This window comes from Hyaena hyaena, unplaced genomic scaffold (genome assembly GCF_003009895.1).
Source record: "Hyaena hyaena isolate Hyena2069 unplaced genomic scaffold, ASM300989v1 scaffold_1661, whole genome shotgun sequence".
Taxonomy (NCBI): Eukaryota; Metazoa; Chordata; class Mammalia; order Carnivora; family Hyaenidae; genus Hyaena; species Hyaena hyaena.
The window spans coordinates 23,212-36,344 of record NW_024082298.1 but is presented as its reverse complement, the minus strand read 5'-3'; the positions used below and the strand labels follow the sequence as shown (position 1 = coordinate 36,344).

At 39.1% G+C, this 13,133-nt stretch overlaps 1 pseudogene; it reads left to right on the top strand.

The window, feature by feature from the left end:
- Nucleotides 1-4,193: 4,193 nt before the first annotated feature.
- LOC120226354 lies at nucleotides 4,194-5,553 on the top strand (annotated as a pseudogene).
- The last annotated feature ends 7,580 nt before the right edge of the window (nucleotides 5,554-13,133 follow it).

Below are 13,133 nucleotides of genomic sequence, written 5' to 3'. Positions count from 1 at the left end.
CTAGGCATGGGGAAAGGCTGGTGATTTGCCAAGATCACCCAGTCTAGAGCGTGACATTAGAGAGCTGGGCTTCCAACATAACAAATCTTCACCATTAACACTCAACTTATATACACCCTTTCTATACAGTCTCTTTGACCATTAAATGAAGAGTTAATCTCAAAACAGGATAGGCTTTGTTACTTCATTTTCTGTTGTAAGAAAATCCTGCTTCTCTCCACAGGAAACAGAAAACCACAGAAGTCTGTTAGCCCAAAAAACATCCCAAGACAAGCTAAAAAGACACTTTAGAAGCCACCTTATCTTAGCCCAGCCCATTGAAATAGTCTAGACTACAATTCCTGAAGCATAGTATTTCTTTCCCCAGCGTTGCATAAGACCAAGATTTGTGACAGTGACTTAGAGAGTTAGTTCTCAACGAGAGGCATTTTTTGTCTTCCCTACCCCTTGGGAATATTTGTCAATGTCCAGAAGCCTTCTGATTGTCACAACTGGGTGGATCTACTGGATAGAGGCCAGGGATGTGGCTAAGCATCCTTCAGTGCACAGGATAACTCTCCAAAACAAAGAAATATCCACTCCAAAATGTCAATAGTGCCCCTCAGAGCATTCCATCCTCACAATCCATCTGGATTGGAGGTAGTACATAGTACTAGCAAAGTATATCTTGTCTATTGCTCATTCTCCCAGCCACCTCACATAACTTTATGTGGCCATGGTGAGTTACATGACTTTGGAGTCTAAAAACTTTGGAAACTCCTCAGAAAAAAAAAATCTGCTATAATTGTCACATAATTATTGAATCATCTAAGAAGAAATGCTTTGACAAGAAAGTGCCATCAAATTAAGAAAAACAAATTTCATTTACCCCTTGTCAGGAAAAAAAACATAGAGATTTAGCACCCATCAAAATATCCAATTGTCACTTTCATCTAGAAGTTCCTAAGAAAAAAAAGTTACAGGAAATGCATTTGACTCACATGGTGATGCTGGAATGGTTACTGACGGGGAAGGTATGAAAATAAACTCTATGCAACAATTTGAAGAAGGTTACGAAAAAAATTTTGTCCCTGCAGATACAAACTGTTGTGTGAAAAATTCCTTTCTGTAGACTATAACAGTAGAAATGTCCTTGATAACAAAATTTTTCTTAGGGATCTCCCATATTTTGTACCATTTTCAAGTACTAGTTTGTACTATTTCAAGTCAGAGAAATGGAAGTAAATCAAAACAATTTCTTTGAGATGCTGTAATTCATATACAAAATGCTGCTACTAAAACACCAGCAATATAATGGGTAATTTGCACCATATTTCTGTACTAAAGCTACCTAATGGCCCATATGTCACTAAATCACATTTTTGTATAAAGGGTAGAATTCTCCAGAACTGACACCTACAAGAGAAGCCACATTTACTACTTCCCTGGTTTTATGTTGTAAGCAATGGTGCTACCAGCACCATCTCCAAAATGTGACTCTAAATTTCACTTTCCAAGGAATGTGCTCAAAAAGAAGAAGGAGACATTTATGGGCTAGTGGGTCATGGGTCAAAGTGAAACTGAAAAACTACATATGAAATATGTTTGGCAATAGGTGTTACCTATAAGATGGAGTACAAACTATACTACTGTGCTCAATCTAGAATATATAATTTACAGAAGCATTAGAGCTATGGAGAAATCCTAATTAACATGTCACAAGGCTATTTTCACCCTTCTGAGATAGGAAAGAATACAGAAAAATGACCACAGAGCCCACTGAAAATATGGCTCTAAAATATATGTCTTTTTCCCACATAAGATTAAGAAACAATATGGTTTTCTACAAAAAAAAAAGGATTACATTATGAGAATTAGCATAAGTTAAATGTTCAGGAAAGTTGTCCTCAAAAGGCAAATATTTGGGGCATCTGGATTGTTCAGTCAGTTAAGCATTTGACTTTGGCTCAGGTCATGATCTCACGGGGTGGTGGGTTCGAGCCCCACATTGGGTTCTGTGCTGACAGCTCAGAGCCTGGACAGAGCCTGAAGCCTGCTTCAGATTCTGTACCTCCCTCTCTCTCTGCCCCACCCCTGATCACACTCTGTCTCTCTCTGTCTCTCAAAAATAAGCAAACATTTTAAAAGGGCAAATATTTTCAGAGCTTAAAAAATAATACTGGAAAGTCAAAACTATACAGAACAAGAAGCATAATGATTACTGTATGTGTCAATTTGAGTAGGCCATGGCACCCAGATGTCTGGTTATATACAAGTCTGGATGTTGCTGTAAAAAGTATTTTTTAGATGAGAATAACATTTGAATCAATATACTTTGAGTAAAACAGATTTACCTTCCATAATGTGGGTGAGCCTCATATAATCAGTTGAAGGCATTAAGAGCTAAAAGAATGACTCCCTTCAAGGAAATAGATGATTCAGCTCACAGTTTGCCTTTGGACTTGAGCTGCAACATCAGTCCTTCCCTAGGTGTCCTATCTGCCAGCCTACCCTGCAAATTTTGGACTTGTCGTCCTCCACAATCACATTAAACACTTCCTTAAAATAGATCTCTTTCTGTCTCTCTTCCTCTCTCTCTCTACACACACACACACACACACACACACACACACATGCACACGCACCTTGATTCTATTTCTCTGGAGAACCCTTATACAATAATGGCATCACTTTGATACCATTAAAGGAGAAACAACGAACACTACATTAAGAAATTCAAAGCATTGGGGCGCCTGGGTGGCTTAGTCGGTTAAGCGTCCGACTTTCGCTTAGGTCATGATCTCACGGTTCGTGGGTTTGAGCCCCGCGTCGGGCTCTGTGCTGACTGCCAGCTCAGAGCCTGGGGCCTGTTTCAGTCTGTGACTCCCTCTCTCTGACCCTCCCCTGTTCACGCTGTCTCTCTCTCTCTCTCCTAGAAATAAATAAAACATTTAAAATAAATAAATAAATAAATAAACATTAAAATTAAATAAATAAACACACATTTAAAAATTGGTACTGAAAATCCCAGCAAAAAGCTACTTTGTTCCTTTGTCGTTCAGATAAATTGAGACAGGTACTTTGAAAAAGATAAGACTCTACNGAGTCTGTGACTCCCTCTCTCTCTGACCCTCCCCTGCTCACACTGTCTCTCTCTCTCTCTCTCCTAGAAATAAACAAAACATTAAAAAAAAAAAAAAGAAATTCAAAGCATTTATGGATTATCTATTTGGTTCTTTTAAAAATATGTTAGGGCTTTTTATATATATATATATATATAATTCCCTGTTCCCTGAACTTGTTTTAAATCTTGTCTATTATTCCTTTAAACATAGTTGTCAAATGTTTCTTTTTTTCTTTAATAATCACTCAATTTCTAATAAATCTAATCAATGTAAAGAATTTGTTCCTCCTTTGTTTTTATATGCTGGTTCTCATACATGGCGTGCTGTTATTCATATGGTAATTGTTTATAATGATCTACTCATTTTCCATGAAAAATTATTTGTGGGAATTCTCTGAGACTAGAATGAAGTTGTATTACTCCAGAGAGAATTTGCTTTAGCTTCTGGCAGGAAATTTTAAACTCCAATATTTCACTGACTATAAAATGCTGTTGATAGTAGGATGCATTTTGATTTTACAGATGTTTAAATCTGAAAAAAATACTACATCATAGGTTCAATGTAATTCAATAAATTTATGGTTTGAATTTCTATGGACAATAAAAATACATGAGTTTGGCCTCCAAATTCATGCTAGCTAAAGGTTTACAACTTCTTAGCAGAATTTCCTCCATGCCCCTATTCTCAAACATTCAAATCAAAGATTTAAGGATGTATCTCCATAGTCCTAAGGAATATAAGGGGGCTTTCTTCTTCTTCACTCCCATAAAGAAGGTATACAGCATTTGGGTTCCAGTTTTGTAGTGGTCTCCTATCAGACTTCCTACCTTGGGAGAACTTTTACTTAGAAGACAATCAAAGTGTAATTCCAGCTAGCAGGAAACATAGGCAATCAACTCCCAGCTTCCTGAAAAAAACATAAGCAAGCAAGCAAATGAAGGAAAGATAGCTAGCTAGCACTAGATACAAAGAGAACACCTTGGAAGACAGGGAGTATAAGTAGGGGCATTTACTTATTTAAAACCAAAAAGAAAAATACAGGTGCATTGCCCTACAGGCTCCCAGGTGTGGACCTGATTGATAGCCCCTATGCTGCCAGAGCCTCTATCCTACCGCACCACCCCCAACTCTGTGGCGGCCAAGACTCGGGCCCATGGGCCAACCGCACACTTCACCTGGCATGAGGTGGTGCAGCTCAGGTGCAATGGCTCATGATTCACTAGGGTGTACAAAATCAGCATGTTCAGCCACAGGCAGTCTATAGGTGTTCCCTGACCATCATCCACCATGCAGGCAGGATGCCAGGATCCCTCTGTGGCCTTCAACACATCAATAAGGTCCTTGTGAGGAAGTATATGAACATTCTCCTGTTTTACAGAACTGTGTCTGGAGCAGCCCAGTATTGAGCCCACTAAGAATAAAGAGCTAACAGATGAGTTCTGGCAGCTACAGACCGTAGTGAAGCAGATGGGGCACAGGAAGGCCAATCATGTCCTCCTCTGGCCATACCTACTCCACATCCTGCTGCTGGATGTCGCTGCCTGATTCACTCTTTGGATCTTTGGGATCTCTTTCCTGCCCTTCCTCCTGTGTATGCACTGATTAAAACAGCTCAGGCCCAGGCTGGCTGCAGCATGACTTTGGGCATCTGTCATTCTTCGGCACTTCTACTTGGAACTACCTGCTATATCGTTTTATGATGGACCACCTCAAAGTGGCCCCTGTCAGTTACTGGGACTATATGTACCCCTAGTACCTCAATCTCAACTGCTTCTGCCAAGACCCAGATATCAATATGCACTCCTTCTTTTTTCAGATATCAATATGTACTCCTTCTTCTTTGCCTTCGGGAAGATCCTTTCTGGGGAGCTTGGGACACAGAAGAAAAAGTATATGTCGTATAACCACCAGCACAAATACTTCTTCCCAGCAAGCCCCCAGCCTTGTTGCCTCTCTACCTCCAGTGGCATACTTTCCACTTTGTTATCCAGTACAAAAAGTGAGTGGATTTGCCTGGATGATTACTTTCTACACCAGCAACTTCCTCACTTAAGTGCTGTTGAGGGGACTGAAAGGCTTCCTGGCCTTTTCTTCATAGTCAGTTCCCTAGAACACAACTGATTTGTGTGAGTGACACAGATGAACCATATCCCCACACACACTGATCATGACTAGAATGTGGACTGAGGCTCCACCTAGCTCTTGGCAACATGCAATGTCTATATGTCTGCCTTCAGTGACTAATCGCGTTGACATCTCAGCTTCCAAACTGATCACCACATTTTTCCACAATGCCTTGACACAGTTACCACAAAGTGACATCCCTGGTGCAGTCCCTGTGTGCTTCATAGAGTACTAGTCCAAGCCTCTGCTCTCAGCCTTCACCTATATTGTCTACTCACTGAAGGAGTACAGGCAGCTCTGGCCAGATACTTATCTTTGCCAATAACAACATCCCCCCATCTGGAAAGCATCTAGACCCAAAGCAGAGAGAGCTTGAGCGAAAATGCCACCAGAGTTCTGATACTCAGAGGGAGTGGGTTTGGGGAAATAAAAGTTCTAACTCAAACTCCTCCCCTTTGTCTTTTAGGCACAGATATAAGACCTCAAGGGTGGGATGGGGGAACATGTAAGCCCCCTGGAAGGAAGGAAGGAAGGAAGGAAGGAAGGAAGGAAGGAAGGAAGGAAGGAAGGAAGGAAGAAGGGAGAGAGGGAGGGAGGGAAGGAGAAAGGGTCTGTTGCAGCAAGAATGTGAGTATTTTGATGTTTCCTTTTTCTAGTTTGGTAGATACAGATGGTTAGTGAGCAAAGAGGGAGCCAGGAGGTTGTTAAAAAAAAATAAATAAATAAGGAGGGGGCAGCTGGGTGGCTCATTTGGTTAAGCCTCTAACTTCAGCTCAGGTCATGATCTCATAGTTCATGAGTTCGAGCCCAATATCGGGCTCAAGCTGACAGCTCGGAGCCTGGAGTCTACTTCAGATCTTGTGTCTCCCTCTCTCTGCTCCTTCCGTGCTTGTGTTCTCTCTCTCTCTCTCTCTCTCTCTCTCTCTCAAAAATAAATAAACATTAAAAAAAAAAGAAGAAGAAGAAGAAGAAGAACAAGGAGGCTCTACTAAGCCCAGAATCAGGAAGAGACGCTGCACTAAAATTTCACTCGGGTAAGGAACAAGCCTCCACTTGCTGCTTCACTTTTCAGAGCCTTCTCAACCCTTGCTTGCAAACTTCTGGGGCTGGTGGGAAATAGAGTAAATGAACCTTCTGAACAGGATTCTGAGCAAGATTAGAATTCTGAGGCTTGGCGCAACACAGTGCCTGGGACCTCAGCTCACTTTCAAGGAGTAGGTGAGACCTACATGTGCCACAGTCTCCTGGAGAATCTACTTTTCCACTTTAAGAAGCAGGCAGGGCAAAGCGCAGGACTGTGGTATTGGAGACATCTGACCCTGAAGCATCCTGGCACTACTGATTTGGGTCTCATACGCCATCTAGGGTACTGAGGGAGCATTAAGTCCTGCTGAAACAGCTGGTAGAGACTTGCTGGCCATTCAAAACCCCTTCAGCTTTTGACTTACGTCTCCTAACCACCACCCAACAAACAACACACTTCCAGGATAGGGAGTCCAGTTCTTGCTCCACATGTAAGTGAGCAGATGGGCAACTTGGTCATTTCTCCTCCCTCAAAAAAAAAAAAAGGTTTCTTTTTGTTCCCTACCAGTAATTCCAAGCTCAATAAAATAGCAGTCGGTGAGAACAAGTGATCAAATGGGAAGATACTGAATTACCAGTCATGGAGAAAACACATCTCAGTCATAGAGAATATAAGAGCTGTAAGTGATTTTCTAAATCAGGTTACAGTATCACTTTGGAGCAGAAGGAGTAGGTTACATATAATCACTTCATAATTCTAGACCAGAAACAGGAAGATTAAAAGCAGAAAAGTTTGTGATCATCATTGCTGTTGTTAGGCATTGTACTCTGTCAGCTCTGATCAAATATCTTTCTCTGCAGGACATGAGACAGGAATTTAGGATAAGCTCGTACAAAACATTATCAGGTTAAAACTGAAATACAAATTTTAAATCTCCTGATTTTTAAAAGATAAAAACAGTATAACTGTCTCTAGAGAGTGAACATAGAAATGTGCCCCAGGAGTCTTGCCTTAACTCCCAGGGCTTCTCATCAGCATTCATACCCTCCTCCCTGCAACATCAACAGCCTTTCAGTCCAGGGGAGGGGATTATTTCTTTGTTTGTTGATCAGCATCTACTCTAAGCATATTGAGCATTTTGGACACTGGGAGGAGAGGACTTCAAACTAGAAGAAAAAAAGAGAGGGTCCTGGAGAGTTTATATTTAAGTTTCAGGAAACAACAGCAAACTATCAGGGAGATGAGTGTTCTAAGGTATGTTAGAATAGGGTTAGAGGCACCGACTATGGAGAAGCTGTGTAGATTACTTAGAGGTTTGTCAAAAAAGACAGAGAGATTTTTAAAAGAAGAAGAAAAGAGAAGGAGGGGGGAGAGGAGAAGGAGCAAAAACAGATTTCAGAAAAGTTCAGATCTTCTTCGTTTGGGCAGAACATGGGCTTAAAACAATAAACCTGGGAAGAAAAATTGCAAACAGAACTGAACTGTTCTACTTTCATTGACTTCCTCATTCCAGAATAAGTTCTGATCCCTCCCCATCCCTCTATTCCCTACACTTAAGGCCTGGGTGTGGTACACCAAACTGTCTAGCCATCTGACTCTGGGGCCAGATTGCCCAATCTGAGCAAACCCAGTGAGGCTCATTGAACCAAATCCAGGTCCTCAAGCACCTCAACTACTGTGGGCCTGTTTCCTCAGACTAGATCTGTGAGGCTTCACATGACTACAAAGGAACATACCAGTGACAAAAGACTCAGTGTTACAATGGTAACATGAGTGATCTCAAATCCAAACACTGACAGATGAGAGGAAATTCATCTCCAGTCGCATAGATTGTGGCAGAACTAACATCAGAATTCACTTTTTTCCTTAATTTTATTTATTTTGAGAGAGAGAAAGAGAGAGACAGAGGGAGAGCGAGAGCGCATAAGCGAAGAAGGGGCAGAGAGAATGGGAGAGAGAAAATCCCAAGCAGGCTCCACAATGTCAGTATAGATCCTGACACTGGGCTCAAACCCACAAAACTGCGAGATCATAACCTGAGCCAAAACCAAGAGCTGGATGCTTAACCAACTGAGCCACCCAGGTGCCCCAGAACTCACTTTTAAAAAACCCCAATTTCTGGGGCACCTAGGTGGCTTAGTCGGTTAAGCATCCGACTTTCATTTAGGTCATGATCTCGCGTTTCGTGGGTTCGAGCCCCGCGTCGGGCTCTGTGCTGACTGCCAGCTCAGAGCCTGGAGCCTATTTCAGAGTCTGTATCTCCCTCTCTCTCTGACCCTCCCCTGCTCACGCTCTCTCTCTCTCTCTCTCTCTCTCTATCCTAGAAATAAATAAAACATTAAAAAAAATTTTTAAAAATAAAAATAAAAAAAAATAAAAACCCCAATTTCTATGTTTATCTTTGCTGTTTTCATCTTCCTACCACCAGGTAGGAGGTATTTTCTTTAATTGGGTCCAATATCAGCATCCATTTTGTGTCTGACAATTTTGCTATTACAACCCAATGAAGTAAATCTGAAAAATAAAGTTAACTTTCTTCAAAAAACCACCAAAAAGCATAAAGCAAACAAACAACAGGCTTGAAGGTCTCAGATCAAAACAAGGTCTGAAGGTCTCAGATCAAAATACTTAAGAGATATCAAAGAAAAGTGTTTACAGTCCTCAACTTCATGACTGGCTTTCCACCTACTCAGTCTCAAATAAATGCTTCTAGTTGACAAGTTCTAAACGCTTTACATAGAACTGTTGGTCAGGTCCTAAAAATTATTGAATTTCACACTTACAGTAGATAGTTTTTATGGTATATAAATTATACCTCAATTAAAGCTGTTGGTAAAGGGAAACAGACTTGGTGTAGCCACTGTGGAAAACTCAAGTATGAGGTTCCTCAAAAAAATTAAAATTAGAACTACCCTTTAGGTGTTTACCCAAAGGATATGAAAACACTAATTTGAAGGATGTATGCAATCCTATGTTTATTACAGCAGTCAAACTATTGAAGCAGCCCAAATGTCCATCAATAATGAATGGATAAAGAAGATGTGGTGTAAATACACACACACACACACACACACACACACACACACACAATGGAATATTATCCAGCCCTGACAAGAATAAAATTGTTGCCATTTGCAACAACATGGATCTAGAGAGTATTATGCTAAGTAATATATGTCAAAGAAAAACAAATATCGTATGGTTTCAGTTATATGTGGATTTTAAGAAACAAAACAGAGGTATCTGGTTGGCTCAGTTGCTTAAGCATCCAACTCTTGATTTCAGTTCAGGAGAAGATCCCAGAGTTGTAGGATCAAGCCCTGCATAGGCTTCATGCTTCATGCTGAGCATGGAGCCTGCTCTCTCCCTCCCTCTACCTTTCTCCCTGGTTTGTGCTCTCTCTCTCTCTCCAAAAAAAAAAAAAAAAAAAAAAGTATAGACAACAAACAGATGGTTACTTGATGGGAGGTGAGTGGGGGATGGGTGAAATAGATGAAGAGGATTAAGAATACACTGATCATGATGAGCATGAAATAGTGTATGGAATTATTGAATCACTATATTGTGCACCTGAAACTGATATAACATTGTATGTTAACTATACTGGGAAATAAATAAATTCATACTAAAGTTTTTTAAAACAAAATACAAAGATTTTTTTAAAATAAAAAGTCAATAGACTGATTAAAAACAAGCATCAAAGCAAAAATTGCCCCACACATTGAGTTTATTCAAGGCTATTGCAATGGAGGAGAGAGGCCATAACTCATTCTGATCTCAACTCCACTAAAACTTTGTCTTGAGGGGGTTTATAAGAGCTTGTAGGATCAAGGTCATCTGTGTTTGCTTATTGGACTTACCAAAAGGAAATTAAGCTTTCTTGTATATTCAGGACAGTAGGCAGTTTTACTATTTGGTGCAAGATGCCCACCCAGAGTTAAGCTCCTATTCAACTACAGCCTAGGGGTAGGAACACTATTTTCCTTGATGATTACATTTCAAAGGGGGGTTCCCAGTTTCTTAAGAAAAGATGTATCTAGGTTGTAAACCTGTCAAGAGGCTTTAAAAGTCATTTACATCCCAAAGAGGCAGAGAAGGAACTTACAATTATAAATTTTCTAAATGTTTTGAAAAAAAGGCAAGTCAGGAGCCTAGAGGCAGAATGAAGTATGTCTCAAGTTTACTCAAGCTGAAGGGAAAGTTTAAGTCCCTTTTAGTCACAAGCAAGCCAACAAAAGAAACCATTGGCCTAAGGGAAGAAAAATACAGGGAAACATGAAGGCAAAAATATTAACTATTTAAAAGTTTTAAAATTAATTTTTATAGAAAGATTCATTAAAATTTTGCTTTCCTAGAACAAGAACTGAAAAAAGTCAGAATACAATAGTCATTTTCTGGCCAAAATAAAAATAATAATAACAAATTTATTAAGTTGTATAACTTAGTAAAAGAGAACAATATGATAGAAAATATTACCCTATTATTTATCTGGACCCTTCAAATCCCCAAAAGCTATAAACACAAAATGCGCTGAAAAGCAAGACATAGAAACCAAATTCCATTACTAAGGAAAACTTGGGTAGTAAAAACTGTCAGTTCATATTATATCACTTTGTTTTTCACAATACTTTCTACAAAAAAACCCACAAACACCAAAAAACCACCATCTCACTTTCTTATGTTGGGTCAAGGAATAATCTGGAAAGAACAGATATTACAGTTAATTGGGGTAAAATTACTTTTTATAAAATGGGAAACTACAGAGAAAAACTTGAGCTTTATTTTAGACATTTACATATTTGCAATCACTAAATAACATCTGAATATTTTTTATTACACTTTACCTATGACTTGACCTCTAAAAATAATCATCACAATGTGGTTCTGTCAAATATAACAGAAAGACTGAAATAAGGCTTTTAAAACACACTGTTTATTAAAATGCTTTAAGTTTTTTTTAAATTTTTTTAATGTTTATTTTTGAGAGAAAGCATGAGTCGGGAAGGGGCAGAGAGGGAGACATAGAATCTGAAGCCGGCTTCAGCTCTGAACTGTCAGCACAGAGCCTGACGCTGGGCTCAAACCCAAGAACCTTGAGATCATGACCTGAGCCGAAGTGGGAAGTTTAATCAACTGAGCCACCCAGAGACCCTGATTAAGTTTTTTATCACTTTTGCAACATGTTATTTCACTTTTAATGTTCTTTTCCTTTTACTTTTGGTCTCCTGTGTTTTGAACTAAGAAATGTAATGAAAATAATTAATTATATTACGTTAAAAGGAAATCACAAAATAATCAAGAATTTCTAATATAAAATTCCATATTAACTTTGTTGCTGTTAGAAATTGGAATATTTAACTTATATTATGCAGATGGAACACAGAAATTATAATTTAATGTAATATCAAGTTTGAAAACTTGATCAACAATAATGCAAAAACAAACAAACAAAACAATGATAATGATTCCAAAGTTACAATTATCAGAAAACTTGTTTCCCTATTGGATCAGTTTTGGGTGGCCAAAAGACACCACATCTATGAATCTAGTTAATAAGTGGGTTTTGGGGGTGCCTGGGTGGCTCAGTCAATTGAGCATCCAACTCTTGGTTTAGGTTCAGGTCATGATCTTGCAGTTTGTGGGTTCAAGCCCCACATCAGGTTCCGCACTAGCAGTGCAGGATCTGCTTGGAATTCTGTCTCTCTCCTTCTCTCCCTGTCCCTCCCCCACTCACTCTCTCTCAAAATAAATAAATTAGCTTTAAAACAAAATAAGTGTGTGTTGGAATGGGAGAAAGACATGAATGATAGAAGTTTTTTATGGTAGTGGAATCCAAGACACATCAAGACTATAAATCTAGTTTAAAGGGTCAGAAATGAGGATGGGGAGAATTCTTACAGGTATGCAAAGTCTGTAAGAACAATCAAGCAGGAGACAAGAGCAATAGTTCATTTCCAATTAGCCTCAGCACTCTGGGGCCAAGAGGAATAGAAAAGCATGAATCAGGGCATGGGGTCCTGGCATGGAGGAAGTAGCATTAGAAACCAGGTGAAAACCTGGGCACTTGATGAACAGGACCAAGGGAGAAAAGAGTATACTTAATACTTATACATATCTACACTCTGAAGCAAAGGCTCTTCATTCCTTATCCTGGGCAGCATAAGGCCAAACCACAGGCTGACTTAAATCATAGGTAGGAAATGATAGATCAGCCTGACTAGAGTATATGAACACAGCAACAAAAGTAAGAAATCTCTGTCAGCCTAATTTCTCATGTGTTTAGATGAGGCATTCATTCCACAAGAAAATCAGAATAAAATGTTATATTCCACAAACTGATATATGCATTAGTAGAGGCTATAGCATATAAGTACTTTAATATATCAGTTAAACAAGTAACTTGAGAATATTGAAAATAGACAAATTCAAACATTCCTTATTTGGATAATTTTGTAGATTAAATGGATATGCTGAGCTATAAAACTACTGGGATGGAGATTCTTAATATGCTTACCAAGAAATGTAGCCTCACTTCTTTCAGCCTAAATGTTTTCAACAAAATTTAGCTTAAGTTAAGGTAATGACTAACTCACCTCACTACATTATTTTTTTCAACCCTTGCCTAGAAAAATGATAGAATCTCACACTAACCTCTGATTTACTTGAATTTCTATTTAGTGAATTTCTCTTTACTTCTATCTAGGCTAAAAAGTAAGATCATACATCACAATTTTATCATCTTACATTCAATGGATTTCTTTGCCAAGGTTCTACCTGTGTATTTGCTGACAAGCTCTTCCTAAGGCTTCACCTGCATGTGGGAATCAGACAGAAGCATTGGCTACAGCTCTCTTCATACTTACATGAAACAACACAGCAAA